General features: G+C 48.7%; 1 protein-coding gene and 1 long non-coding RNA gene across 2 annotated transcripts in view; one reads left to right on the top strand and one right to left on the bottom strand.

Annotated features, from left to right (window-relative positions):
• Positions 1-14,738, bottom strand: part of NSD2 (nuclear receptor binding SET domain protein 2) — a 77,433-nt gene extending 62,695 nt beyond the window's left edge. The window contains exon 1 of the mRNA XM_049630159.1: positions 13,253-14,738. The gene's annotated coding sequence lies outside the window, so the exon portion shown is untranslated. The remainder of the gene's footprint in view (positions 1-13,252) is intronic.
• The window catches only part of LOC125922558 (uncharacterized), a 92,470-nt gene that overhangs the window by 59,112 nt on the left and 8,283 nt on the right, over positions 1-25,075 (top strand). The gene's annotated exons all lie outside the window — the stretch shown is intronic.

Raw genomic sequence — 25,075 nt, 5'->3', positions numbered from 1 at the left:
TCCCACAGATCAAGACACAGAGCTTGATCCCACAACCCTGTGATCATGACCTGAGCTGAAATCGAGAGTCCAACACTCAACCGACTGAGCTACCCAGGCGTCCCAGCAGATAACAACTGTAAAGCATCTATTATAACCATGCTCAAGAACATAAACAAAAATGTATTAATAAAATAATAAACTGGAAACGTAACAAAGAAATAAAAACTATTTTTAAAAAAAGAGCCAAATGTAAATCTTACAAGAGAAATACTGTAACTGAAATCAAAGCATCATTGGATGGATATTAGATATATATCCAAAGCATATTAGATATGTCAGGAAACTTGAAAATAGAGAGTTAAAAATTATCTTGTCTAAAAAACAGAAAAATTAATTTAAAAAAGAAAGAGGGGCATCTGATGGCTCATTAGGTCAAGCTCCTGACTCTTCATTTCAGCTCAGATCATGATCTCATGGTGAGTTCAAGCCCCATGTTGGGCTCTGTGCTGTCAGTGCAGGGCCTGCTTGGGATTCTCACTCCCTCTCTCTGTGCCCTCTGCATCCTTTCTGTCTAAAAATAAATGAATAAACTTTAAAAAAAGAAATAAAGTGAGTGAGCGAGCCTCAGCACTCTACAGAACAATATCAAAACGTCTGGATTCCCACTCACACCCACAAGGAGAGAAGGAAAAGAATGAGACAGAAAAAACATTGGGGGAAGAAACAGCTAGAAGTATTTCCCAAACTGGGTGAAACATAAATTTATAGATGCAAGAAATGCAGCACAATAAATCTAAAAGAACCCACACCCAAGTGCACATCAGTCAAAATGCTGAAACACAAGATAAAGGGAAAATCTCAAAAGCAGTCAGAAGAGGGGTGCCTGGGTGGCTCAGTGGGGTGAGCGTCTGACTTCAACTCAGGTCACGATCTTGCGGTTCATGGGTTCGAGCCCCGTGTCGGACTCTGTGCTGACAGCTCAGAACCTGGAGCCTGCTTCAGATTCTGTGTCTCCCTCTCTCTCTGCCCCTCCCCCGCTTGCACGCTGTCTCTCTCTCTCTCTCTCTCTCCCTCTCCAAAAAAAAAAAAACACTAAAAAAAAAAAAAAAAAAAAGAATGAAGGCAAAAATACATTTTAAAAGAAATACAAGTTAATAAGCTATCAATAGATCTCCACTACAAGAAATGCTAAAGGAAGTTCTTCGGGGGAAGAAAAATGAGACCAGACTAAAATTTGGATTTTTTTTTTTTAAGTTTATTTATTTTGAAGGGACAGAGTGCAAGCAGGGGAGGGGCAGGGGAGGGGGGAAGAGAGAGAGAGAATCCTAACCAGGCTCCACACTGTCGGTGCAGAGCCTGATGTAGGGCTCAAACCCATGATCTTTGAGATCATGACCTGAGCCGGAATCCAGAGTCGGACACTTTAACCGACTAAGCCACCCGGGTGCCCCTGAAACTTGGATCTTTGAGAAGGCAGGAAAGGCACCAGAAGTATTGAATAAATGAGTAAATATAAATGACTATTTGTTCCTCTTAGTTTCAAATTCATGTTACCAAAGCAAACTTTATGATTGTGGGGACTGTAACTTAATAGATACGTATGACGACTGTAGCATGGGAGAGGAAGTAAATCAATCTAGACAGCTGCAAGAATCTTAAACTTTCAATGAGGTAGAATATTAACTCTGAGCAGAGCCTGATGAGTTAAGTGTGAAAACTGCGATCCTAGTTAGAGCAAAACCACAAAGAAAACAATGCTAAGAAGTAGAGCCCGCCGATAAGTCAAGAGTTTAGCTGCCGACAGTTAAAGTTTGGGATATTTTACACAAAATTCAGATTTCTGGCTTCTCTCAGAAGGTACCCAGGATCACAAGGCTAGAAGTCCCGGGGCCAGGATTCAATGTCAAGCCTAGGTTTACGTGAATCACAACCTGACGTACGAACCACACTTTTCAAGATTGCTGGTTCCCATTTTAAATCCTTAAACATGTTAAACCTGTTTTAAGTTTGTGGACTTCACAAGTCTGTTTTCACTGTTGTTTTTTTAAGTTTCATTTGTGTTGCTGGTCTCCTTGCCTCGTCACTGTCTCCTCCTCATCTGGGCACGGACGGCTGACGCCCCGGGACCCCACCTGCGAGAAGTCTCCAAGGCGCAGGGCCGCCACAGGCCACTGGCCTTCACCTCCCGCGTAGCAGCGCAAGTCAACGACCACTTCGTCTTATGTTTCTAAAAGTTCTGCTTTTTACCGAAGTCATAACGATAAATTAGAAAATCTTTCACCATGTCCAGCCTTTCAAGAAAAACCAACCGTAAGCAAGGGGTGGAACGCCTGAGAGGCCCAGAGCCCACAGAGCCCAGAGGGCCCTGCTTCCCACCGCCCCGCAGGGACCCGTCGTTCTCGCCGGGAGGGGAGGCAGGGGTTGGCAAGTAGGAAGCTCGAGGCACAACAGGCCAGAACCCCCCCTCCCCCCCCCAAAGGACAGTGTGTTAGCCCCAGGCCACATTCGCTTCCAGCCGTCTTTATACGGAAAGGAGAGGAAAGGAGAGGAAAGGAGAGGAAAGGAGAGGAAAGGAGAGGAAAGGAGAGGAAAGGAGAGCGAGAACTCCAGACAACAGCACCCACAGACCTAGTGCTTCGGGCTTACTCTGGGGTGCTCGGTACCTGAGAACTGGAAAAGGAAGTGCACGCAGCACCCCGTCCGTGGGCCTCCTCTGGTCAGACCGCCCGCCACCCACAACGGCCTGCGGCGGGTGCTCGCATCCCATTTCCCGGGCGGGCGCGGAGACCGCGACAGCCGAGTCATAAAGCGGGAAGGCACAGGGGCGGCGGCGGTCCAGCCCCCGGTGCTGCCTCCCACAGGTGTGGGTTGGAGGAGTGAAAGCCGGCCTCCTCTTGAAGCCAAGTCTCATCTGCCCTTCCTCAGAGGCGATTCCCGTCACAGGTTCACTGGGCATCCTTCCAGCCTCAGGCGTGCATCCGGCAACAGAGTTGTCTCGTGGGTCCGTATTTCCACAAATGCCATCACACACCGATCGACCTATCTTTACTTCCCCGTGTCGGTATATACCAGTCGAGCTCAGTCTTTCCAACTGCTATGCCTTATGCATCACATAAATATCATTCCCGCTGTTTAAATTACTCCAGAACGTAGAAAATACTGGAAAGTTTCCCAAAACATTATAGAAGGCTGGCATAGCTCTCATACCAAAACCAGAACATTGCATGCAAAAGAGAGCTACAGACCGAGATCAGTAAAAAAAAAAAAACACTGTAAATAATATCACAAAACAGAAGTAAATCAAACCCCGTCACTACTACACTAAAAGATGCCAGAGAGGATTTACCCAGAAACGACGATTTGGTATCAGGAACTCTATTAATGTTATGTCACCGTGTTAACACACTACAGGAGATTTCTGATGAAGGTGGTCAAGTAGTTTTTTTCTTTTAAAAAAAGCCAGCTATGCTGCCTAATTCAGAGCAAGAAAGGGAAACCTTCAGGTCCGGGAAGGAAAAGCAAACAGCAATCAGCCTCAGCGGGCAGAGCCCGCAGCTGTGAGTGAAGCAGAGCTCAGGAACAAAGCGAGGGCTTGGGGCTCCTGGCTCCCCAAACAGAGCCTATAGCAGATCAGAAGGGTGTGGAGGGCAGCGGGCTGGAGTGGCTCAGGGCACAGCGTGGAGGCCGCTGCCTAGCCTGGAATCCGGGCTCTAGTGCTTATTAACCATCCAAGTGACAACATACTCTCCTCCACACTCCACCTCCTGAGGACAGAGGACCGACTTCATAGGGTGGTTCTGAACACTGGGGAGGAAGAGCAGGCATCACCCAGAGCAGACCGGGGTGCCTACTGTCACAGTGCCATCAGCATCTGAGCCGATGGCCAGCCTGGGGCAGAGCCCTCAGCAAATACCCAGCAGAGAACACCGGGGAGACAGAATCACTCTGGAGAAATCTGCCTCAGAGGCTGTGATATCTCGAATCCTGAGCCAGGAAACTTAAGTAAAAACCTCTCTAGAATGAATGATGCTGGTAGGGCCCCGCAAAGGCAAGCTGGAAACTGCTCGGGGGATCTTGTACAACCCAGAGCAGGCTGGAAGATCTCCCTGCTGCAGGAAACCAGGAGAAAGAGATCACACAGCACGCAAACCCATCACCAGCAGAGAGGAATATCCAAGGAGCCAGGCACAGCTCCTAGCTCTGGAGAACGAGCTCCTAGCTTCCACAGAGTAAGAACAGGAAGTTATTTTTCTCACAATTTGCAGATTTGGAAAAGAAAAGAAGGCACTGGAATTAAAACAGTTGAGTTGAGGGGCGCCTGGGTGGCTTGGTCGGTTAAGCGTCCGACTTTGGCTCAGGTCATGATCTCACGGTCCGTGAGTTCAAGCCCCACATCGGGCTCTGTGCTGACCGCTCAGAGCCTGGAGCCTGTTTCAGATTCTGTGTCTCCCTCTCTCTCTGCCCCTCCCCTGTTCATGCTTTGTCTCTCTCTGTCTCAAAAATAAATAAACGTTAAAAAAAAAAAAAAACAGTTGAATTGAATACAGAGGACTAACCACAGCTAAATATATAAATAAACTAATTAGAAGATAAATCTGACCAACTCACCAAGCCGTATGGCTGGTAAAGACACGTAAAATATTTACGAGGGATTAAGAGACACAACATTCATGTTTCATTCTTTCAAAAATTTCTACAGTGCCTATGCTGTGCCAGACACGGGATTTTAGGCGCTGGGGCTACACTATGGAACAAAACAGGATTAAAAACATTCTGCCATCCTAGCTAATGCAATTAAGACAAGAAAAGGAAATACAAGTATACAGACTGGAAGCAGTAAACAAAACTGTTGTTCACTGATGACATGGTGTCTATGCAGAAATCTGAAAGAATCAAAAAAAGTCTTGGAACTAATAAGCATTCATATCAACATTAGAGGACACCAGGCTAGCATTCAAAAAAGTCAATCACTTCCCTACATGCCAGCGATAAACAAGTGGAATTTGAAATTAAAAACACCATTCACATTAGCGCTCCAAAAAATGAAATACTTAGGAATAAATCTAACAAAACATTTGCAAGACCCTTTGAAGGAAAACTATAATGTTTTTATTTATTTTTGAGACAGAGAGAGACAGAGCACGAGCAGCGGACGGGCAGAAAGAGAGGGAGACACAGAATCTGAAACAGGCTCCAGGCTCCGAGCTGTCAGCACAGAGCCCGACGCAGGGCTCGAACCCACGGACCGTGAGATCGTGACCTGAGCAGAAGCCAGACGCTCAACTGACTGAGACACTCAGGTGCCTCTTGAAGGAAAACTATAAAACTCTGATAAATAAAATCAAAGAAGAGCTAAACAAATGGAAAGATGTTCCATGTTCATGGATAGGATGGCTCAATATTGGCAAGATGTCAGTTCTTCCTAACTCGATCTAGAGGCGAAATGCAATCCCACTCAAATCCCAGTAAGTTACCTTGTGGATATTGACAAACTGATTCTAAAGTTTATGTGGAGAGCCAAAAGACCCAGAAGTGCCAACACAGTAATGAAGGTGAAGAACAAAGTAGGAGAACTGACACTACCTGACTCTGGGGTTCCTATGAAGACAGTACACTAAGGAAGGTAGCGTTGTACTGGCAAAATCAGAGATAAGTGTTCAACAGTAAAGAAGAGACAGACCAGAAACAGACTGCCATAAATACAGTCAACCGATCTTTGACAAAGAAGCAAAGACAATATAACGAAGCAAAGGTAGACTTTTCTACAAACAGTGCTGGCACAATGGGACAACCACATGCAAAAAAAAAAAAAAAAAAAAAAAAAAGACTCTAGACACAGACCTTAACCCTTCACAGAATTAACCCAAAATGGATCATAAACTTAAATGTGAAATTTAAAAAAACTACAAAACTTCTAGAAGACAACACAGGAGAAGACCTATACGACATCGACTTTGGCAGTGACCTTTTATATACAACACTAAAGGCACAACCCGTGAAAGAAATATCTGATAAACTGCACTTCATTAAAAAAAGAACAAAAAATACCAAAACAAAACACCTTACCTTCTGTGAAAGACAAGGTCAACAGAATGAGAAGACAAACCACAGACTGAGAGAAAAAATTTGCAAGTGACATCTGATATAAGACTGTTATCCAAAATATAAAAAGAACTCTTAAAACTCAACAACAAGAAAACAAACAACCCAACTAAAACATGGGCCAAATACCTTAAAACAAAACACCAAAGAAGAAATATAGATGCCAGATAAGCATATGAAAAGACGTGTGATATCATAGGTCATCAGGGAAATGCAAATTAAAATGAGGTAGAACTCCACACACATCAAAATGGACAAAATCCAGAACACTGACAACACCAAATGCTGGCAAGGATACGGAACAAGAAGACCTCTCCTTCACTGCTAATGGGATGTAAAATGGTTCAGCCACTTTGGAAGACAATTTGGTGGTTTCTTACAAAACCAAACCTAATTTTATCATAACATCTAGCAATCCCATTCCTCGGTATCTACCCAAAGGAGTTAAAAACTAACATCCACAAAAAAACCTGCACAAAGATTGGCTCTACGCCCAGTGTGGAGCCCACTGCAGGGCTTGAACTTACAACCTTGAGATCAAGACCTGAGCTGAGATCAAGAGTTGGATGTTTAATTGACTGAGCCACCCAGCCACCCCCGCACACAGACGTTTATACCAGCTTTTGTTCATAATTGCCAAAACTTGGAAGCAACCAAGATGTCCTGCAGTAGATGAATTAACAAACGGTGGACCATCTAGACAATGAAATATCACTCACGCTAAAAATGAATGCGCTATCGAGCTAGGAAAAGATACTGAGGAACGTTCAATGCACGCTACCTAGGGAAAGAAGAGACTACACACCGTATGCTTCCAACCGTAGGACATCCTGAAACAGTGAAAAGGTCAGTCAGTGGTTGCCAGAAGGAGGGCGATGAACAGGCAGAACACAGAGGATCTTTAGGGCAGGGAAACCACCGTGTACGATGCTACAACAGTGGACACCTGCCGTGATACGTTTGTCCAAAACCACACAACGTGCAACGTCAAGGGTGGGCCCTGGTGGAAACCGCGGACGCCGGCGATTAAGACACATCCGCGCAGGTTCATCAAGTGCAGCAAAGGTACCACCCTGGTGGAGAATATCGGTAACGGAAGGCTATGGATGTGTGTGGGTGGGGGGCAGGGGTATATAGGAACTCTCTGTACCTACCTTCCTCTTAATCTCGCTGTGACTCTAAAACCGCTCCAAAAAAATTAATTCTGCCCATCCAGAAGAATTTAAAGCAGAGACTCAAAAGAGGTTTATAATCCAACAATCACAGCACCATCATTGGTAACATCCAAAAGATGCCCGCCTGTCCATCAGCAGGGAATACGCAAAATGTGTACATAGCGTCCAGCCGTGAAGAGTGATAAATTCCTGCACACTACAACATCCGTGAACCTTGAAGACATTATGCCAAGTGAAAGAAGACAGTTATAAAAGGAAAGGTACTGTTTTTTAATTTTTATTTGTCTACTTTCATCTTATTTCAGAGAGAGCGTGTGTACAAGCAGGGGAGAAGAGCAGAGAGAGACAGAGAGAGAGAGAGAACCCCAAGCAGGCTGCCCACTTGCACTCCATCCCACAACCCTGGGATCATGACCTGAGCCATAATCAAGAGTCGGGACACTCAAGTGACTGAGCCACCCGGGCGCTCCTTTTTAAAAAATTTTTTTTTATTTTTTAGTAATCCCTACACCCAGTATGGGGCTCAAACTCATGACCCCGAGATGAAGAGTCACATGCTCTTCCAACAGAGCCCCCCCATTTTTTGAAGTTTATTTACATTTGCTTTGAGAAAGAGAGTGAGTGCGGTGGGAGCACAGTGGGGGTGGGGCAGAGAGAGAGAATCCCAAGGAGCTCCGCAGCTGTCAGCACAGAGCCTCCCGTGGGGCTCGAATCCACAAATCGTGAGATCGTGACCTGAGCTGAAGTGGGACACTTAACCGCCTGAGCCCCCCAGGCGCCCCTTATTTACGTGGGTATGCACGTATTTACTTACTTTTAGGGCAAACACTGTACAACTCCACCTACACGAAGGACCCAGAGTGATGATATTCATACAAAGTGGACTGGTGGCCGCAAGAGAACGGAAGCAGGGTGGGGGCTGGTGTTTGATGAGGGCGGGGTGTCGGTTTGGGAAGGTGAGACGGTCCCGCAGATGGAGGGGGGTAATGCCTCCACAGAGGTGAACGGACTTCATGCCACTGAAGTCCACACTCAAGAGTGGTGAGAATAGTAAATTTTACGTCGTGTACAACCACCACAAAAGAAAGGATACTCTGCCCTCAGGAAGCTGACGTCCCAGTGGAGTTCTGGGAGAGACAGGGAGGATGCGGGAAAGGCAATTTCAAAGGGATAATGATGGAAATTTTTGCAGAGACGAAAGGAAATCATGTTTTCAGACTGAAAGAGCAGCCAGGGTTCTAAGCAACATAAATAAGAGCAAGTCGGTGTTCAGAGTCATGACTGAACATTTAGATGAACACATTCTCCTAAGACAGCTCATACCATGTTTAAATAGCTATAATTATTTAAAACTCCACCCTGACGTTGTTGACTTTAGGCCTCGCCACACTGAAGCCACACAACATGAAGGACAAAAAGAAAATCTCAAAACCCATAAATAAGCTAACTAGGGGCACCTGGGGGGGCTCAGCCGGTGGGGCATCCGACTTCGGCTCAGGTCATGATCTCACGGTCCATGGGTTCGAGCCCCGCGTCGGGCTCTGTGCTGACAGCTCGGAGCCTGAAGCCTGGAGCCTGCTTTGGATTCTGTGCCTCCCTCTCTCTCTTCTCTTCCCCCACTCATGCTCTGTCTCTGTCTCTCTCTCTCTCTCTCTCTCTCAAAAATAAATAAACATTAAAAAAATTTTAGAAAGAAAACATGACTGCTGGGGCACCTGGAGGTCTCAGTCAGTTGAACGTCCGACTTCGGCCCAGGTCATGATCTCACGGTTTGTGGGTTCAAGCCATTCATTGCTTCGGTCTCTGTACTGACAGCTCAGAGGCTGGAGCCTACTTCGGATTCCATGTCTCCCTCTCACTCTGCCCCTCCCCTGGTGTGCACTCGCTCTCTCGCTCTCTCTCTCTCTCTCTCTCTGTCTGAAATAAACATTTTTTAGAAAAGATTTTTTTAATAAAAATAAATAGGGGCGCCCGGGTGGCTCAGTCAGTTGAGCGTCCGACTTCGGCTCAGGTCATGATCTAATGGTTCGCAGGTTCCAGCCCCGCGTCAGGCTCTGTGCTGACAGCTCGGAGCCTGGAGCCTGCTTCGGATTCTGTGTCTCCCTCTTGCTCTGCCCCCCCCTCTGCTCATGCTCTGTATGAGTTCCATATGCACGTCCCTTTTACAAAAGAAATGCTAAAAGGGCATGGTAGCAAGAACATAAACCCAGAAGAAAGAACAGGATGCAAAAAGTAAGGGAAAAGAGGTAATTCTAAAACAATTTTTAAAATTATGGGGCGCCTGGGTGGCTCAGTCAGTTAAGCAGCCGACTTCGGCTCGGGTCACGATCTTGCGGTCCGTGAGTTCGAGCCCCGCATCGGGCTCTGTGCTGACAGCTCGGAGCCCAGAGCCTGTTTCAGATTCTGTGTCTCCCTCTCTCTCTGACCCTCCCCCGTTCATGCTCTGTCTCAAAAATAAATAAACGTTAAAAAAAAAAAAAAATTAAAAAGACTGTGAGAATATTTCTCACACGCATGTACACTCCTTCCGGAAACCCCAATAAAAATGACAGCAAAGGAATTTCAAGAACTGCGTGAACCCCCAGGGACACAGGCAGCAGAGGGAGTGGGGCTGCAGGTGCCCTGCGTGGGGGGCCCGCAGGGACCGAAGCCGCCTCACAGGCACGCAGGAAGAGAGAGGCCAGTAGCCCAAGTCCTCTTGTGCATAAACATGGTCCCTGTCAAAATGTCTTCCAGGAACGAATGTAGCACGGGATCGTGGTAGAAAGGAAAGAAAACACTGAAACAGAGTGAGACACGAAACTGTGGAAGTTAGACCGAAATTAGCAGCTCCGAGCTACGGGTGGCTTTTCCAGGGGGCAAGTGCAGGGGGCTACGCACCCTACCGCTGCCGTCCGCGACGAGCTCTCCAGGGCTACGTAATGACCTCCTCGTGTGTCACAGAGCACGTGTCACACGACCGCACACGTCAAACGGCTGGGCAGGGCCACGTGGAACAGAGGAGGGTCTGCAACGTGAAACAAGGCACGCTGCTTTCAGGAGAAAGGGACAAGTCACCCAGGAAGAAACGATCGGCATTCAGAACGACTTACGGGCACCAGGCCCGCTCCAGCAGCACCTGGAAACAGAGCGGCAGGTAAAGCACATTCCGTATTCTTGTGGAGCTAATATTCCAGAGGAGCAAGAGATTTCAAAATACAGACGGAGTATGTGAAGGAAAAGAGGAAGGAGAAAGATGGGGTGGAAGGCACAAGACGGCAGGAAGAGCGTCCTCCCCAGACCAGAGCTGAGCACTCTCCAGAGCTCATCTCCGTGGGGCCCCGCTGTCCCACACCCCCGGCCACTGGAGCATTGGGCCGCGGCCTGTGCTGTCCATTCTGGGAATCCAACCGAGCAGAGTCACTGCGGAGAAGTCTCGATGCTGGACAGCAGTAAGCCCTTCAGGACATTCCCTAGAGCCAAGCCGGCGGAGGGATCAAGCTCTCGGGTCACTCCCCCAGGGGCAGACGAGAGACTTACCCAGAAAGCCGGGAAACCATAGCCTACAAATAAATCTGACTTGCAGACACAGACGCAGCTCCTTCCGTACTCCCTTGCTTTCTAACATGTCACACTCATCTGCCTGGAATATACTTTTCTCCTGCCTCCGCTGAGTGACGGCCTCCATCCTCACAATGAAGACTGCCGTGGGATGAACAACGAAATCAGGATGGCTTGCTATAGAACCAGGGTTGAGGACAACGGCCACTCCAAGTCTCTCATGAAAGAGAAGCTTTACTCTACAAAATTTAGAATTTATAGCAAAAGTCTGCTTCTCCTGCAGAAATGCACCTAGAAAAGTCAGGACTTTATAAATGACCTGTTTCTTGTTTTGTTTGTTTGGAAGCTCCGAGCCTCAGGCCGATCTCGATGCTAGCCTTGGGCCTACCAGTCCGCTTGCCTCCCCTGCTGCTCCAATCCTAACCTCATGATGATACCCAAGTTGGTATCTTCCTTGGTCCCACTGCTGGTTTTTACTCTCAGTGTTACATGTCAAATCTCTGGACCCTCCTACGCTGCTGGCAGGGATGTGAAATGGTACGGCTGCTGTAGAAAACAGTCTAGCCATTCCTCAAACGGTTAAACACAGGGCTCCCACGACCCAGCAATTCCACTCCTCGGTGTCTACCCGAGAGAGAATTGAAAACATACGTTCATACAGAAACTTGTACAAGAATCGTCACAGCAGCATTATTCATAAAAGCAAAAAAACCCACCCAAATAATCATGATAAACTGAGGAAAGAAATGTGACCTACCATACAATGGAATAGTCAGCCATAAAAAGGCCACACATCATATGATTCTATTTATAAGAAACATCCAGAACAGACAAATGCATGGAGCCCAAAAGGAGAAAGGTGGTTGCTGGGAGCTGGGGCATGAGAGGGGACTGAGAGTGACAGCTAGGAGTACTGGGCTCCACACCAGAATGATGAAAACAGGCAAGAATTACACGGTGCTGACGGTTGCAGAACCCTGAGACATACTGAGCAAACAGAAAGGAAAAAACAAAAAACAAAAACAAACAAGAAAAACACTTAAGTATAAATCTTAAAATGGTTTAAGTGGCAAATTTTATGGTATGTGAATTTTACCTGGTTTTTAAATATCAATTTATTTTGCTGAATAGGAAGGGTATTAAGCATATTAACTTGTATTGTTTATAGCTGTGAAATATTTTTTCCTATTTTCCCTCTAAAATACACCTGACGCGGACTGAGAATTCACCACATGCAGCAGGGGCATCTGCCACAAAAACTGGGAAGAGCTGGTGTCGGTCCAAGAAACATGCAGTCCCAGCCCCGTCCCAGCTGGACACAGCCTGCAGTCTAGTCTCCGGACGGGGCGCATCGGAGGGGCGCGCTACCGAGGGGGGAGGGGCGCTCAGCGCAGCAGCGAATTCTAAGACAGCTGCCAGGACCCAGAGGGAAACACCTACCAAGCCTGACGGTGGGGTCCCGACCAGTCAGCCTTCAGTCAAGCCCCCCACCCAGACCCTGCCACCAGCTCCAGGACCTCCATCTTCACAACAAACCTTCACTGAGAGCGGCGATCAGAATAGCGAGGAAACTCACAAGAAACAAGAATTTACAAAGGCAAAAGCGAAGCAGCAGCTCAGAGGAACACCTCGTACACAGAACGGGAGAGCCCTCAATGTGACTCCCATGGGAGTTGAAACAGACACAGCCTCCCACCTGGGTATTCTCTGCCCACCTCTGGTGACACGGTGGCCTCTAGGGAGGTGAATCAGGTGGCTAGGGTATGGGGTGGGAGAGAGATTTTCACACCATAACTTTTTAATTCTGAAGCAGGAGAACATATCATCTAGGCTCTTCGTTAGATTTTTAAAGGAACGTTATGAAAATGTAAAAATACTCCCAAAATAATTAAAAACGACAGCACTGTCTGTAGTCACATTTCAATACCGTCAAGGGGACAAAAAGAGACAAGACATCATAATCTCCTAGTCTTGCCAAAGGGCAGAGAGGAAGGAAGGAGGGAGGGAGGGCGGCAGGAAGGGAGAAAGGGGGAGAAGGAGAAGAAACAGGGAGCGGTGGAAGGAGGAGGAAGGCAGGAAAGAAAAGAGAAACACTGGAGAGAAAAAGAAGAAAATCTGAAGATCATGCAGACACAACAGCCATGTGATAAGAGTTCCAAACAGAAACAGAAGGTTTTAAAAATTATAAAAGAGCCCTAAACAGACATTTGTCCAAAGAGGGCCCGCAGACCACCAGCAGGTACACGAGAAGAGGCCCAGCACCACTCATGGTCACAGAGAGGTCATTCAGAGCCACAGTGAGGACGACCTCACCCCTGCCAGAATGGCTAGCATCAAAACACAAGAAACGAGCACGGGCAAGGAGCGTGCGCTGCTGGTGGGAACGTGAATTTGGTGCAACCACTGGGGAGGCCAGGATGGAAGTTCCTCAAAAAAATTAAAAACAGAAATACCATCTGAGGAGTGTCGGTGGCTCGGTCGATTAAGCGTCCCACTCCTGATTGTGGCTCAGGTCACGATGCCACGGTTCGTGGGATGGAGCTCAAGGTCAGGCTCTGGGTTGACAGCGCGGCCTGTTTGGGATTCTCTCTGCCGCTTCCGTGCACGCTCACGCTTGTGCTCTCTCTCAAAATAAAAAAAGACATTAAAGAGAAAGAAGAAACAGCACGTGACCCAGCAATCCCATTCTGAGCATTTATCTGAAGGAAACAACATTGCTATCTCAGAGGCATCGGCTACCCATGTTTAGTGCAGTGTTATTTACAACAGCCAACACATGGCAACAACCTCTGTGTCCATCAACCCACCAGCTGATGAAGAAAATATGGTAGATATATACAATGGAATACTATTCCATTGTATATATCAAAAAATTGCCCCAATTAAAAAAAAAAAAGGAAATTCTGCCATTTGCAACCCAGACGACATTATGCTAAGTGAAATAAGCCAGAGAGGGAAAGCCAAAAACTGTGTGATCCCCCTTACATGTGTAATCTGAAAAAGAAAAAAGAAAAAAGTCACACTCATAGAAAAAGAGAGTAAAACAGTCAGGGGCTGGGGGTGGGAGAAACAGGAGAACATTGGTCAGAGAACACAAACTTTTGTTTTGTTTTGTTTTGAATCTGAGAGACAGAGAAAGGGCACACCTGTGCTCGCACAAGCAGGGGAGAGGCGCAGAGGGGGAGAATGTGAAGCAGGCTCCAGGCTCAGCAAGGAGCCCAACCCGGGGCTGGATCCCACAACCCTGGGATCATGACCTGAACTCACTGACTGAGCCACCCACGTGCCCCAGAGAATACAAACTTTCATTTATAAGATCGAAGATATAATATACATTATGGTGACTATAGTTAATAATGTATTTCACTTGAAATTTGCTAAGAAAGCAACTTTTAAGCACACTCACCACACACAGTTTATATTGTACGCTTGAAACTAACTTAACACTGTATGTTAACTACACTAGAATTAAAAACATCTTTTTTTTAGTATTTATTTTTGAGAGAAAGAGACAGAGAGAGGGACAGAGACAGTGCAAGCAGGGGAGGGGCAGAGAGAGAGGGAGACACAGAATCTGAAGCAACTCCTGGCTCTGCAGAGCCTGACACAGGGCTCGAACCCACAAACTGCGAGATCATGACCTGAGCCAAAGTCAAGACGCTTAACCGACTGAGCCCCCAGGCGCCTCTAAAAACATTTTTAAAGGTAACTTTTAAGTGATGGATAATTTGATTATGGTACTCATTTCACAACGTATATGTATATCAAATCATTACCTTGTATGCTTTAAATATATAACAATTTCGCTGGTTATACCTCAATAAAACTGGAGAAAAATAGAAACATAGTCAAGATTTTTTAATTATGGAAGAGATAACTTAAAATGTCCCAGAATCAAACGGTTAAAAAGACCCACCAAGTCATCAAGTGCCAGCATAATGAGTGCAGAGGAGACCCATGGCCAAGGGCGGGGGCGGGGGGGGGGGGGGGGGGCAGGGTGCAAATAACAGGTCATAGGCAAAGAATCAGAAACCGCGATAGCATCAGTGTTCCTAAAAGAGAAAATACACATGGCAAGCCCCAAAATACTGAAGCAATGCACTTCAAATTTGTGAGAAAATTATTTCCAATCCAAACCACGTACGCAGCCAAGCTATCAACCGACATAGGAGATTGTTTTAGCATGCCAGGTCTCAAAAAATGTCGCCTCCCGGAGCACATTTAAGAGAAGCACCACAGGTTAAAGTAAATCACAGAAGACAAGAGACCCAAGAATCGGTGGTCCATCTGTGAAGGGAAGAACACGCAGCCGTGTCACAGGCCCGTGGGGACCCAGTCTGGAGCAGGAGGGCAAAGAGCTCCGAGGTCACCGAAAGAAAAACATGGCAGTGACAGAGTCCAGCTGACCATCACTAAAGGCTCTTTACACGGTTCACCTGGAAAACCTGGGACTGAATTAGTAATAGACGCACGGGAGACCAGGCAAATGGAAAACAACATAATGCTTTCCACTAAGGAAACACGAAAAGCAAATATTACCCAGCACACTGTATGGTTCAGCTGAACAATGTAACAGTTGCTTAATATCCATTTAAACCAAAAACTGTTATAAAACTGTGGTGGACTAAAGATGGCCCAAAATTCTCTCTCACTCCCCTGCACAAAGAAAGGTCTATGTTTCCACGCCCTTTGTCTGGCCTGGGGCTGTGACTGCTTTCACGGAAAGAGCATGACAAGAGCAACGCCACACCAGTGCCCACCTAACCTTGGAGAGCAGCCACCACCACGCTGAGAGGAAGCCCAAGCAGCCTTGTGGGAAGGCCCACCTTGGGAGAGCGGAGGCCTGCAGCCAAGAGCAGAACTGCACACACATAAATGCTGGGTTTTCAACCACCGAGTTCTAGAACAGCCGACCACGTAGAAATAGATTCGCCAGCACCACAATATTGGGAGGAAGCAGGGAAGGGAGTGGGAGGCGAGGGGACAAGAAAGACCCTTAACTCCCAAAGATGGAACCTGACACATAACATTAAACCTCAAAGTTCTCAACTCTGCCAAAATGAGCAAGTCCTTTTTTTCAGAGTGCAGATAGAGTCTACAGAAACGACTAACAAGAGCGCAGCGGTTGCCTCAGGGGATAGGGGAGCAGAATTTGTTCTTAGGGTTCGTGGTCCAGTTCGATAAAAGAGAAGCTAAGCCAGAAATAGCCATAAACATTTTAGTTGGTGAGGTTATGTTTCCTTCCTTCCTACACTTCTGCATCATACCAGTTTTTCACAAAAGGTGTTTTCTGATTTAAAAGTTATCTGTAATAGGGGCGCCTGGGTGGCTCAGTCGGTTGAGTGTCCAACTTCGGCTCAGGTCATCATCTCACGGTCCGTGGGTTCGAGCCTCACGTCGGGCTCGGTGCTGACAGCTCGGAGCCTGCTTCAGATTTTGTGTCTCCCTCTCTCTCTCTACTCCTCCCCGGCTTGCACGCTCGCTCGCTCTCTCTCTCTCAAAAATAAAGATTAAAAAATTTAAAAATCATCTATTATAATAATTAAGCTTCCTATTTCGCCTTAATGATGTGTCAAGAGTTCACGCATCCTTGAAAGTAGGACTTCTATGAACTCCAGCGGGAACTCAAACTCGGGTTCTGCTCCACCCCTACCCTGCCCATCACTCCTGTGCCCAGCGGTTCATGAAGGGAGAAGAGCAGCGAGGTGGCGCCAGGATATGAGCAGCTACAAAGAAGCAGCCCTGAGATCTCGGCCGCGCGTGGAGAACAGGTAGCTGGCGAAGACCACGGGAGGCAACGCTGGTTTCTATGGGACGCAGACAGCCCACAAAGGGGCTCAACCACGAGCGGCCGCCAGGTCCAATGCAACAGCAGGTGCACGTCCCTCCCACACCCACGCTGGCCACGCTGGGCCCCACAAGGAGTCTCCCTGGGGGACTCAAGAGGCTGCCGGTAAAGGAAGAGCGAGGTCCTGTTATTAAAACGTAACGGGCCGCCAAGGCAGATTCCCTCTGCCTCAGACACTTATCAACCTACAAAAACAAGGAAGGCCCCTCTCCAAAGGAAGCAGAGAGGGTAACGATCCAGGATTTCTTCTGAACCAGGAGACAGCCCTCAATCACACTCCACTGACCCGTGGCGGGCGGCCGACACGAGAGCACGGGACGCCACCCTGTTTCTGCCCTTTACTGACGCCACCTGCTGATTCACACGGGTCCCTAGAGCAGCCGAGAGCACTGTACTGTCTGAGAGACGCACGCGAGCTTAGCCTCCAAAGGTGGGCAGTGGACAACACGAACCACTCTTATTTTTTTTTCAAACAAGTTATAAGCGGTTGAATTTTAAGGAAACGAATACTTTTTTTATACAACTTTCAGAACTAGACAGAAAACAACCCAATAACCTGTTAACGTGATGCGTAATCCCGACTCAGGTCCCACAAAGCACAGAGCTTCAGAAACAGAACGGGGAGAGGAAAACCCACCACGCTGCTCTGCCAGCAGTCCCGCTTGCAAGCCTTCATTCCGGGCACTGCTGCTTTCAACAAAACATGCTTGTCCTCTCCCACCTGAGGAGGACTAGGCCGCCCGAAGTCAGACAGCTTCCCCACGCCCTCAGGCCAGACCTTCCCACAGAAATTCCAACAGATGAGAATCAGGGGCCTCGCGACCAGACGCCGGACAATGCTCGGCAGCACCCCAGTCACACGCAGACCAAAACCTGAGCGGTTCTAAGTCGCCCGCACTCCGTCCTGCTCACCCCCCGAGGCCGTGGTGGGTGGCTGCGCCCTGCTCTCGGATCTGGCCACGGGGACTGCATCCGGTGCTGACCCCTCAACAGGCAATTGTCTGTTCGGCTCACACACGTCGAGTGCTTGCAGGGACACAGAAGTGAACTAGAGACAAGGGCCCTACCTTCAAGAAGCTTCCACTCGAGGGGGAGGGGCAATAAACAAAGTAACGGCTGTTGTGGAGAAAAATAATCAGCCAGGGGGATCTGGGGAGCAGACAGGACACAACTTCAAAGCCGGGGGGGTGGGGGGGATCAACGTGAGCTTCACTAGGAAACTGATATTTCCACGAAGACATCAACAGAAGTTTTCATGATTCTTTAATAGGCTGTTCTTGGTTTCTGAACCATGAAACCAAAGTAGATATAAATTGTTCTTACAGAAGAATATTTTGTCTAGACGGTGAATGGCACCCCATCTATCTGGTTTTATCAGACAAAACTTAGGGGCCACCCCAAACATCTCTCCCATCCCAAACAACAGGTCTTATCAGTCTTATTCCAGAATCCTTCCTACACACACCCACCTACTTCTCCCCACACCCACCACCTCGGCACTAGCCCACCACCAGCATCCTTCACCGGACAAACACCGGACAAACACCGTAAGGTCCTAACTGGCTTATCAATCAGCAAAGTCACAGGCAGTTCTCCTCGACGTAGAAAGCATCACAATCACGTGAAAAGCTCATCTGAATATAGATGCCGGGCCCCCCTCCAGAGCTTAGGACTCAAGAGGCCAAGGACAGGCCCGCAAACGTGTGTGTCCAACAAGTTCCCAGGTAAATATGGTGCCAGTCTAGGGGCCAGGCTTGGAGACCCAAGGACTAGGTCATGCTGCGGTGACAAGCCCCAAAGCCATCACCTGTTACCTGGTTCAACCCAAAGGGTTCTCTCCTGCTTACAGTACAGATCTGTGTGCTCCCACAATGAGAGTCAAAAAAGAAGATATGATAAAGCACACATCTCTCAGATCCTCCGGTCAGAAGCAACAGGTCACTTCTCATTGTCCAAAGCAAATCATACGGCCACACCAAACTCCACAGGGGCAGGACTGTTCAGTCCTATCGGGCACCAAACGTCCAAAGCAAGGACAACTGGAAAGATCCCCGTGCAAACAGACAGCAGCCACGGCCTGGCCTCCTGTACCCAGCTCTTCACGCTCCCCCGTCCTCCCATCACCAACTCTACAGACGACTCCAACAAAGGCACTGTCCAAAGCCAACGGATGTGTGTCTCACCCACACGCCCCGCCCTTCCTTAAACCCTCCAAGGGCCTCGTGCTGCTCTTAGGAGGAAGATCCTTCCTATGGCCCCAAACTCCTGCCCCCTTCTGACCTGTGCAGCTTCATTTTGCACACGGTCCCCTCACCTTCCGTTCCCGCCCCAGGGTCTCTGCACAGGCTGCCCCCTCCTCTACGTACGCGTGCCTACCTCAACCAGGTGTGTCCTCCACCAAGCCCTCTCCTGCTCTCTGCTCCAGCACCCATCCCATCGGGAAGTCTTCCCTGAAAGCCAGTCCCCAGCTACATAGAATCTCCCTACAGATGCTACCAGACGCATCCGAGATGTCCTTCACGACTTTCCTCTTTTCTGTCATGGAGAATTCTAAACACACATAAAGGTAGATAGAGCAGGTACAGCCCCACCTTCCCACAAGGTAATTCCGACTCAGGGATTGTCCTTCCGTGGGGACAGCCCCACGTTCCCATACCAACCTCGACCTAGGTCAGTCCTGATCCAGCCAGCCATACATCCACTGTCCCCTCTTCAGAGAATTGTGAAGCAAATCCCGCATGGCGCATCATTTCATTGGTAAGTAACTGAACGTGTCTCTAAAAGGTACAAGTTCTTTTCGTAAGTAAGCTCCGTGCCCAATACGGACGGGGCTTGAACTCAGGACCCTGAGATCAGGTCACATGCTCTACCAACGGTGCCAGCCAGGTACCCCTCAAATTATGTTCTTCAAACATAACAAAACCATTATGGCAGCTAAAAAAAAATACCTCCTTAACGACACATCCAGTCAGTGTTCCGGTTCCTAAGTATCCCGGCTATCACAGGTGATGTTTAGCCACGTCTCTAACCAACTGGCCTGTCTTGGACACAAATAAAATGTCCACAGAACACTTTTGTTCCCTGTTGAAGAGATCAGGCCACTGGTCTTGTAGGTTCTGCCAACGGCGACCCTATGGTTTAGCTTAACGTGTTCCTCTCCCCCTGTATTTCCCATGAATTGGTTGCTGGACACAGAGCCTTGATCAGATTAAGGTTCGACAGTTTGGCAGGACTATTTCAGGGTTTCCAAAGACGTGTCTCCCCTGTTTCATCCCCCTCACAGGTCTGTAAACTCGACGGGGTGAAGGCCATAGGCTCTGGTTCATCGCTGGAACACAGCTGATACTCAGTGAGCGAAGAAATGTTAGAAAGAAGTGCACCGCCATGCTGACTAACAAAAACAGAATGGCCCACCCTCCCAGCCACGTATAGACGGGCTTCTGTTAAAACATCCCGAGAGGCAGAACAGTAAGCTGCCAGAGACAGAAACAAAGGTCAGGCCTTGCAGGGGCTCTAATCACTTATGGCCGCGTGCCTTTGGGTCAGTACTTAATATCTTTGGGTTTCGGCCTCCTGCTGTGAGGGTTCGACAAGAGGTAAAGAATATTCAATGCTGGAAGCTGCAGAGAAAAGCTCTATGCAGACGGCACCAACTTCAAATCTTTTGGGGGAAACGACACAGAAGTCTCTTATTTCTAACATGTATTTTAATCTAAAAAATGTAGGAATTCACACTTTCATGAAACAAAAAGCTTCAGGAAAAGAGAAGACTCCAAAGCTGTCCCCACTTGTTAACGGAGTACTCAGCGGCACTGTTCGAGGACCAGAAGACAGGTCAGAAGGTCCTCCCCCTGAAAAAGTCACGACCTAGAAAAGAGGAAGGGACGGGAGCCCACACAATGTGCTGTCACGACAGGGCCTAGCATTCACAAAGCGATGACAAACTTGGGAGCAAAAAAGCCAAACAACAAAGACCCTGTATCTAGTGCTGTGGGTGCTGGGTGGGCAGCACCAGAGGCAACAGGTCACCAGAGCTGCAGCACCAGGACAGCGAGGTCTTGGAGCAGCCAACAGAGATGCTGGACAAAACCGCAGGGGCCACACACTGTGCTCAAGACCCATGGCCTCCTCTACGGGGCAAACAGGAAAAGCACCAGGGATACTCGTGGCTGGCAGGTGAGATCAGGGCTCCTTTCTGCAGGGAACAGAGATCAGAAACTAGGCCCAACTTCCCTCTCACGAGTACACAGGGAGACAAAAATGGTGCCCCAGCCACCAGATTTTTCAAATTATGAATACTGGAGTCACCTGGACCAAATCTGTCCCCTGAATTTGAGCCCTATGCTGTGCCCCAGCCCATCAATCCCACTTCAGCCCCCTTTCTTGTATCTGCCCGCTCTTCCCATCCCTACCTCCAGGGCCTTGGAGAGCCACAATTCTCTAGCACTGGTTCGTGAGCCTCCTCTCTGACATCTGTCACCTGCCCATGGCCCTCCTCTGCCTTCCCAACCTCACAGCAGGGCAAGCATACTCACAGCACTTCTGAGACTGTATACACTCAAAATCAAAGAACTGAGAGTCCACTCATTCAAATAATCACGGAGCAACTGATGGTCACTTGGGCACCACCCTAGGCACTTGGGCGTATGAGAGTAATCAAAGCCAGGAGAGAACAAGTCCCCACCCTACAGACATGTCAATGGAGCCAGGCAGATGGACAGATCAATAAAACACAGTGTCAGGGGATAAGTGCCAAGGAGGAAAGGCTAAGGCAGACGGGTAGTGCCAGGGTCTTTTAAGTCAGCGGTCAGGGAAGGTGCCTGGGAAGAGGTCTCAGCAAAGACCTAAAGGCAGGCAAGGAGCTAGCCGTGCAGGTGTTCAGGGCAGAGCATTCTGGGCAGAAGAAACAGCAAATGCAACTACCTGAGGCCACGCGTGGCCGCGGTCCTTGCGATGGGCCAAAGAGCAGTGGGAACGGAGAGTGGGCGAAGGTGGGCGAAGCACAAAGCGCTCCCGGCATAATTACGAGGGCCTCTCAAAATAGGCAGAGACTTGGGTGGCCCTGTGGGAGTGCGGTCCAAGCAGAGAGTTGAGCGAGAGGTAAGAAAAGCCAACGGTGCCCACGTGCGCACTAGGGGGTGTGTAGGCAGGGAGGTGGCAAGCACTGACCATGCAGATGCCCAAGGGAATGGGCCGCAGGACGAGACAAGTGCAGCACAAGCTGAGGGGCCAGGGACACTGTCTCGAACCCTAAGGCAATGGAGATCCTTGAAAAGTGGGGCCTCACGTGATCACATGTGCACTTTTCACAGTCGAGGCAGGGTGTAGGGAGCTGACTGAAGGCGGTAAAACTGGAGTCAGAAACACGCTTTCTGATCTGTTGGCCTCCAGAATACAGCAGCAGAAACACATGAAACGTTACCAGAAACACGAAGGTGCTGCTGATATAAATATATCCTTTGACAGCATAACAAACAATTCACACCATCAACTCTTTCCATGACAACCCAGTCAGCTTAAACGCGAGGTCCCAATTCCTTCCAGGAGTAAAGAGTGTTCCCTGTACACCTGCTAGGAAACTCTCACTACTGGGAGCTTTAAGCTACAGGCCAACACTCAGCTTAACCAAGACTTTGCAATGTCTGTGCCTCTATGTTTTGTTGAAACCGTTTAAGTATCAGAGAAATAAGTGCTTTGAAGACGCTTATGTGGCCACTTGCTTGTTGGAAGGCAGACTCAAGGACAAAACAACTTTGTGGTCCATCTTCAGTTTTTTTACCTAGCAATCCAAATTTCATCGAACCAATCAACTCCTTCAGGAGCTATATTGCAACCAATAGACAAATGAAAATGCTGACAAGTCCCTGGGGCAACCAACTTAAGTCTCTTTCTCCCCAAAGGGCTTAGTATAAATAACCATGCCTGGAAAAGAAATGAACAAATCATACAGGGGGTGCCTGGGTGGCTGAGTAGGTTATTCGTGGGACTCTAGATTTCAGCTCAGGTCGTGATCTCACGGGCATGAGATTGAGCCCTGCATCTATCTGGCTCAGCACGGAGCCTGCTGAGGATCCTCTCTCTCTCCCTCTCTCTCTCTCTCTGCCCCTCCCTCGCATGCTCACTCTCAAAAAAAAAAAGAAAATCACATAAAGACTGTGTGTAAAGTAAGAGCCTAAGCCTCCCTCCATTCACCTCTTGTTTCTCACCTCTTGTTCTGTATTTGCCCCGCAAGACAAACAGGTACAGTCAACACATCACTGCTTGCTTCATCTTGGTGGTAGATACAGGCCTACTACTCGTTACACTTACACGCTCGAAGTGTCTCATAATCAACTTTTATTTAACATTCAAGTTAGCTATGATGAGAGAAGGAGACAGCCCTGCCTGGCAAACACGGTCTCGGCTCCCCGACCGAAGCCGGGTGACCCTGGGCCAGCCGCTTACGTTCCATACTCAGCTTCTTCCAGAGCATCCCTCTCTGCGCCAACGAGACTTACAGAAAATAGAGGCAAACGGGTCAGGTGCTGACTTTAAAATGGGCTGTTTGTTTATCCTAAGTCGTATGCCCCTATATTCAGCATTCACGGAGTTCTTGCCGTGAGGAGGCACCCCAGAGCCTGTGCCGCCCAAGGCCGGGAGAGCCCTATCTTCAAGAGCTAGGCCAGGAGGGGGTAAAGGCCACCGCCGGCCACTGGAAGGCCGGGTACTCCGCGCTCCAGCGGGAAGGACAAGCAGTGCCCCTGGTCCAACAGCAGCCTGCGCAAAGGCCTGGAGCCAGGGCAGGGCACCGCATATTTGGGGAACAAAGACACACTTGCTGGAGTCCAGCAAAAGAGGAGAGTGAGGCTCAGGCAGCTGAGACGCTAACCCGAAACTGCTCACGTTCTGTCACCAAGCCAGAACCACAGCAAAAGTGTGTACCAGGACAGGGGAGCGTAAAGCTTAAACCTCCAGTTCCCACTGGCTAAGGAAAGTGCTTGCTTAGAAAGGTTATTTGTCCAGAATGAAAAGGGCAGAGCAAAACAAACCTAGACGGCAAACCTCAGCATCATCTTAGCACCTTTTATCCGGGCTGTGTCTCACGAGGCACACCTTTTATGGGTGTTTTCCATCGTCTGCCAGCACCTCTGAGTCTATCCCACCTACTCTTACACCCGAGCGTCAAACCATAAAAAGGAAGTAACTAATTACTTGACATTCTGCCGTAGGAGTTGGGACTTTTCAAAGCTGGGACTCCTTGTAGGAGGAAGGGGCATCCAAACAGGTGGAAGGCTAGACCCACTCCTCCTTAACCAGAGCCGCGGAGCCTCTCATTTCTGGCGTCGAATTCCCACAGTTCCTCGCGGGGCTCCTCACATTAAAGCGCTACCGTTTTAAGAGTTCCATGTGAATCACGTGCGTAAAAACCCTAAGCCGCTTGCCACACCTGGTGGCCTGTTTATTGTTTCCACAAATCGCAGGTCGGTTTACTTTGCGTAAGAATAAAATTGTCTCTCAAGCTTCAGTCACTTATCCGAAACTCTTACACAAGAAAGTTTACAGCTGGAATCAGAGGCCAGTCTGACCCGCAGTCATGTAGTCGCAGGGAGGATTTTTGTGCAGAAGAGATCAGAGCTCTCCACAAAAGCTCTCACCAACTCACAACCACGCAGCACGCCCTCTCTTTACCAACCATCAGCCCCAAACTGAAGGCTGCCGGGCGTCTGAGAAAATGGAAGAAAAGAAAAGGAAATGACTCAAAGTAATCATGCTTAAGGCATGAGTCCCCTTCACTTCCAGTCGGTAGTTTAGATTTGAACTATGGACGGTTGTGGGGTAAGAGCACACAAGGCGAGGGTTGTGCGCACAGGGCGGGTTTCCTCCGTCTTGCCGTTTGCAGCTGTACTTTTAAGCACTGTGGTTCTCACACTTAAACAGACACCGAGGGCATTTAAAGCATTTGAAAAAAGAAGAGGTAAGGTCCTAGCTGCGTGAATGGGACGGCTTCTTAACATCCCGACAACCTTATTTTAAAATACACCAAACACAATGTAACCGGTGCGCGGGGTACCTACGTGAGCTCCTGAAGTTGTTCAGTGATCAAGGAAGCTCGGGGTTTAACTCACGTAAAAGTCAAGGCCCCCAAAACCTAAGCGTGGGTTGTCAGCGCCCAAGCCTCGCGCTCACGCCCTACCACAGCGGCGTGTTCCTCGCAGGCTCACGCTCACGCTCTCACTCTCGCACCCGGAGCCCCCACTCGTCTGCTGCACCAGCGTGCGGCCCGGCGGAAGGGCAGCCGCGATACTAAGTTTCCACCTGGATGTCAAACCTGGGGCGGCTCCGGCCCCCCCCCCCCCGCCACAGCGGGAGAGAGGACTGACGCCGCGGGCCCGCGACCTTTCCACCCAGACTCAAGACCAGCATTTTTTAAACGCCGAGATTTTCAACC

The sequence above is a fragment of the Panthera uncia genome, chromosome B1 (genome assembly GCF_023721935.1).
Source record: "Panthera uncia isolate 11264 chromosome B1, Puncia_PCG_1.0, whole genome shotgun sequence".
Classification (NCBI taxonomy): domain Eukaryota; kingdom Metazoa; phylum Chordata; class Mammalia; order Carnivora; family Felidae; genus Panthera; species Panthera uncia.
The sequence above is the reverse complement of the archived record's forward strand: the minus strand, read 5'-3'. Positions and strand labels throughout refer to the sequence as shown.